The sequence below is a fragment of the Nicotiana tomentosiformis genome, chromosome 12, assembly GCF_000390325.3.
Source record: "Nicotiana tomentosiformis chromosome 12, ASM39032v3, whole genome shotgun sequence".
Taxonomy (NCBI): Eukaryota; Viridiplantae; Streptophyta; class Magnoliopsida; order Solanales; family Solanaceae; genus Nicotiana; species Nicotiana tomentosiformis.
The window spans coordinates 131,412,103-131,418,575 of NC_090823.1; positions in this window are offsets into that span (position 1 = coordinate 131,412,103).

Below are 6,473 nucleotides of genomic sequence, written 5' to 3' on the forward strand. Positions count from 1 at the left end.
GATAAACTGCTTATCACTTTGCGCCATTTCAAACAATGGACTTTACGACATGTGCCACGGGAACAGAATAATGAGGCCGACGCACTGGCAAATTTGGGGTCATCGGTCGAGGTAGATGATGCGGGTTCGGGGAATGTAGTTCAACTTTCGAGATCGGTAATCGAAGAAGGACACGCCGAAATAAATTCTACAAGCTTAACCTGGGATTGGAGAAACAAGTATATCGAATATTTGAAAAACGGAAAACTCCCATTGGACCCTAAAGACTCCAGAACCCTGCGGACCAAGGCTGCTCGATTCACTCTGGCTTCAGATGGAACACTGTACCGAAGAACGTTTGACGGACCATTGGCGGTATGCTTGGGTCCGGGGGATGTCGATTATGTCCTACGGGAAGTGCATGAGGGTACTTGCGGGAATCACTCTGGAGCCGACACATTAGCCCAAAAAATAATCAGAGCAGGGTATTATTGGATCGATATGGGCAAAGATACGAAGGAATTCGTTCGTAAATTTGATAAATGTCAAAGGTTCGCACCAATGATCCACCAGCCCGGAGAACAACTCCACTCGGTCCTATCCCCGTGGCCTTTCATGAAATGGGGAATGGATATCGTCGGCCCTCTGCCCTCGACCCCAGGTAAAGCCAAATTCATTTTGTTTATGACTGACTATTTTTCTAAATGGGTTGAAGCACAGGCGTTCGAGAAAATAAGAGAGAAAGAAGTTATAAACTTTATTTGGGATCATATCATATGCCGGTTCGGGATACCCGCCGAAATAGTATGTGACAATGGAAAGCAATTCATCGACGGCAAAGTAACAAGATTCCTTGAAGACCACAAGATAAGAAGGATATTGTCGACGCCGTACCACCCCAGTGGGAACGGGCAGGCTGAATCAACGAATAAGACTGTCATTCAAAACTTAAAGAAGAGATTGAACGATGCTAAAGGGAGATGGAGAGAAATCCTACCCGAAGTTCTTTGGGCATATAGGACAACATTAAAATCCAGTACGGGGGCGACCCCGTTCTCCTTAGTATATGGATCCGAAGCATTGATACCAGTCAAGGTTGGTGAACCCAGTGCTAGATTTCAATTCTCGACGGAAGAATCAAATAACGAGGCTATGAACACTAGGGGTGTTCAAAACCAAACCGAAATCGAAAACCGAACCGAAACCGAAGCTTAATGGCTTATTGGTATCGGGTTAACGGTTTAACGGACGGGGAACGGATTGAAATTTTTTTATTAATGGCTTATCGATTTGGGGGCGGATTATTCAATTTTCTTAACGGATAATCCGTTAACCCGTTAAGAATATATATATATATATATATATATATATATATATATATATATATATATATATATAAAGATCAAAAAACCCTTCCACTTCTTCTAGTACTCTATCTCTAAGTTCTAACGCCTAATTCCTAAATAATTAGAACCCTTACGTACTATGCATCAGAAGATCCCAGGTTTGGCTTAGCTTAGCTTATTCTCCCACCCTACAACAAGATTGTTTAAGTTGATGTCTATGGTTCACCTCTGCTTTTATTTTTTAAAACTAATGCATGTTGTCTATGTTTAATAGAAGAACAACAGTGTTGTGCCACATCTTTTTTCACTCTACAACACATGACACACTACATCATTCTTATGTAGGCGTTAACAGATATGTATGTCTGGACTCAACGTATAATTTCCTATTTTGAATTTGTATGCTAGGCGGTTAGCAAACAATTAATACACGCAATATAGATTGAATTAGGCCGATAAACCGCCCAATAACTGCCCGATAAGAGCTAAACCGATACCAATCCACCCGATATCTTATTGGGTGGCTAGCGGATTGATACATTTAAAAGCCGATAACCGTTAAGCCAAACCGTTAAGAGTAATTAACTGCCCAATCCGCCCGATAAGTAGCCCTAATGAACATAAGCCTCGAACTAACGGACGAAAGGCGAGAAACTGCCCTCGTCCGAATGGCTGCCCAAAAGCAGCGAATCGAAAGGTATTATAATCGAAGAACCAAGCTCCGCCATTTCAAGCCTGGGGACTTAGTGTTGAGAAAAATTACCATCAATACCCGAAATTCGAATGAAGGGAAGCTAGGACCGAATTGGGAAGGACCATATCAGGTACTCGAGGACATCGGAAAGGGGTCGTACAGGATCGGCGTTATAAACGGCAAACAGTTATCAAGCAACTGGAATGTATCACATCTAAAACGGTACTACTGTTAAGGTACAACCTTTCCATATTCGTTTATATCTCAAAACTAACCCCCGCAGAAGTCCGAACAAGGGACGAATCTCTCATCAGAAAGCACGCATTGCACTCTTTTTTCCTTGTACCGATTTTATCCCAAATGGGTTTTCGGCAAGGTTTTTAATGAGGCAACCACTGGTCGTGCAGCATTTATAATGATATCCGAGGCCCCGTACGAGAGTTACTTCACAGCAACAGGGTCCCGATAGGAAAACTGTAAAGAGCCAAATGGTCGAAGCGAGCCATGCTCGTATAAATTGGCCCGAACCCGGGCGTGTAATAACATGTGAAGAATTAAGATATAATGCGACCATTAAGCCTACGGGCTATTTTCTTATTTCGAGTTCGAGCAAACACTCACTCGGCCAATTAAGCCTACGGGCTGCATCAATTCGAGTTCGAATCATTCACTCGACCAGGCCTACGGGCTATTTTTTCATTTCGAGTTCGAGCAAACACTCACTCGACCAAATAGCCTACGGGCTGCATCAATTCGAGTTCGAATCATTCACTCGACCAGGCCTACGGGCTATTTCTCATTTCGAGTTCGAGCAAACACTCACTCGACCAAATAGCCTACGGGATGCATCAATTCGAGTTCGAATCATTCACTCGACTAGGCCTACGGGATATTCTTCATTTCGAGTTCGAGCAAACACTCACTCGACCAAATAGCCTACGGGCTGCATCAATTCGAGTTCGAATCATTCACTCGACCAGGCCTACGTGCTATTTTTCATTTCAAGTTCGAGCAAACACTCACTCGACCAAATAGCCTACGGGCTGCATTAATTCGAGTTCGAATCATTCACTCGATCAAGCCTACGGTCTATTTTTTATTTCGATTTCGAGCAAACTCTCATTTCGACCAAATAGCCTACGGGCCACATCAATTCGAGCACAAGCAAACACTCGCTCGACCGTCACGCCCACGGGCTATATTCTCTTCAAAATCGAATCGTTGACAATTAATAAGTCTAAAGGGCTACATCGCCCCAAGTTTGAATAAACGCTCGCTCGGTTGCAGAGACCATGAGTTTCAAGTTTGATTAAGTGGTTTAATACATAGAGATATGCCTATACACAAAATTTATCTACATAGGTGGCTACAGCAAAAAAAAATAAAAATATTAAACGGGAGCGGTCTCTTCTTTATCAGGTTCCCCCCCGTTCTCGGATCCGCTTTTACTCCCATCGTCGTCGTCATCATCATCGGAAACCAGAGCTTCAGCATCAGCTTCGAGTTCTTTTGCCCTTTTTATCTCTTCCGTGAGATCGAAGCCACGAGCATGAATCTCCTCGAGAGTTTCTCTCCTGGATCGGTACTTAGCAAGTTCGGCGACCCAATGAGCCCGACCATTGGCAGATTCGGCTGCCTCTCTTGCCTGAACTTGGGCAGCTTCAGCATCAGCCCGATAGATGGCCACGAGCGCATCCGCATAAGTCTTTGCCGTTTCAGCATCGGATTCGGCCTTGGCGAGTACTGAGGCCAACCGAGCCTCGAGCTCCTCAATTTTTCTTGCTTGAACCAGGCCTTTTTCCTTCATTTTCTGAAGTTGGGTTTCAGACGATGATAACTGGGCTCGAGCAGTCTCTTTTTCTGCAGCAAAGCAGTCCATACCTTCTTTCCACCGCAAGGATTCCATCCTTATCACATCGACCTCCTCACGCAGCTTCCCTATCATCTCGATTTTTTGCTGCAGCTGTGAGACCGAAATGTTAGCTACCATTCTGGTATCGAACCCATAGGTTTTCAAAAGCATCATTACCTGCTCAGACAAATCATCCTAGTCTCGGTAAGCCTTGGCCAGCTCGGCCCGGAGATCTTTTATTTCCTCCTCTCTCTGCCCTAAGGAAAGTTTGAGAGAGTTTCTCTCATCGGTAGCACGTTTCAGGTCGGCCGCGTATCGATGCAGCTCATTCTGGGAACGAGAACATTGTTCTCGATGGACCGCCGCAGCCTACGAAGGAACAAGAAGCGAAGATAACGAAAGACGAACATAAAGGCAATACCAACAAAAAGATTTTTAAAAGACTCACCTGGTTCAAAGCCTGCCGCAAACCGTGAAAAAGATCCGATTCATCACCGGCACCGGCAACATCCTCGATACCAGTAAACAGGTCACGAAACGGATCCTCTTCATCGTGAGGCCTACCTAGATCGAGGGCCCCCAGAGCTTGAGCTTCCTGAATCACCCCTGCGTAAAAAGCGGGAAAGGTAGGCGAGTCCTCGATCGCTGCTGCCCCAAGTGACTCGCTCGGAGCATTCCCCTCGGCTTGGAGGGGTTCGAAGGGCTCTTCGAGTTTAACCCCTGTCGGTTGATTCCGATGAGAGGCGTCTTCGACATCCGATAGTTCGGGGACTCTACCATGGCCTCTCTCCGGTATATTTTCAGTTCGAGATGAAGCCTCATAGGGCATCATCGATCCAGCCGGCGTTGAAGCATCGGTGGCTCTCTTCGTCCGGACCGCCAGCGTGGACTCATTATCCTCTTCCTCTTCTTCTTCTTCATCCCTTAGGTGCAAAAACGATTCTACGGTCAAAGGAATAACATTCTTGTTCGGCTTACGAGCCGTCCTCTTCTTCGGTTTTGGATAGTCGGGCAACGAAGCTCTCTTCCTTTTATTTTTCTTCACCGGCTTTGGAACGAAGGTCGAGACATCCTCCTCATTAGACAGAGGTCTCAAGACTGCGTCCTTACCCAAACCTGCATATGGGAAACCTTATAAAAAATATCGATAAATGCCTCGTCAGAGTCCGAGAAATGAGCTTACCGTGATTTTTGGCCTCCCACCAACCCTTAGACAAATCACGCCATGAGCGTTCTGCGTATGTGGAAGTCGAAACAAGATCCCGTACCCAATTCTTGAGGTCGGGAACCGCTCTGGGCATCCAGTGAATCGCTACATCACGAAAAGAGGAGTGTCGATAAGAGAACAAATGAAAGAACAAAATAGAAACAACAGCAAAATCACACTTACGTTTCAAATTTCACTCCTCGGGAAAGGGCATCTTTTCAGTCGGGATCAGGTCCGAAGTCCTTACTCGAACGAACCTGCTCATCCAACCCCGGTCCCTGTCCTCGTCAATACTCGCGAACAAAGCCTTGGTAGCCCGACGCTGAAGTTTTATTAACCCTCCCCGAAAAAGTCGGGGACGGTACAGCCGGATAAGATGATCGGGGGTGAACGACATCCCCTCGATTTTGCTCACGAAATATCGGATCAGAATAACGATCCGCCACAAAGAATGATGGACCTGGCCTAAGGTTACCTGATACTGTCGACAGAAGTCGATAACGACGGAATCGAGGGGACCCAAAGTGAAAGGGTAAGCATATACGTTCAAAAACCCTTTCACGTGAAAAGTGATGTCTTCGTCAGGGGTAGGTATTATCACTTCTTTCTTTCCCCAATTGCAGTCCTTCTTTAACAGATCGAGGTGCTTCTCAGTAATCGAACACATGTATCTCGATACCGGCTCACACCGGCCAGGGACCGATGAACCTTTATCAACTTTAAAATCTGAAGTAAGGACGCACGCCTCGGGGACACACTCCTCTGGCCGTGGCTCCGCGGTGTCTCATCGGCGACACAATGTGAAGATGAAGCTTTCTCTTTCTGAGGAACGATTTGCGATGTTTTCGCCATTTTTGAATTCAAAAATAAGGAGTAGAAGAAAGTGATAGAGATTTGGTAGAATTGAGGGGTCTTTTCGGAAAGAAATCACAGATTTTTTGGTAGGCTGGAGAGTATAAAGAAGAAATTGAGAAATTTTAGAAGATAGAAGATGCAAAATGGTAAAAGGTAAAGGTGAGAATTATTATAGGTTCAAAGCGACGGCGGTTCATTATCAGCAGTGGCCGACCACCGCCTGACATGCATTAAATGCCTTGAAAGACTAAACCAACAGGACAACTATCATGTGCGTCATGGTCGAACTTGATGGAATTGACAAGATATAATCCGATCGAGCCGTTGAAAATCATATCGTTTCTCGTCATATTTCTTTCTGAGAAATGAGGGGACTATCTGTATACGGTCGAAATGGATTTCAGCCTTGGCATGTCCAGTACGGTTCGAAGGGTGATCCCGAGGGGGAGGGCACGAACTAACCTAGAGCCCGGGGAGGCCGGTCCGTGTTGAGATCGATATCATAATCAAACTCGAACAAGAATCAAACCATGGCGCGGG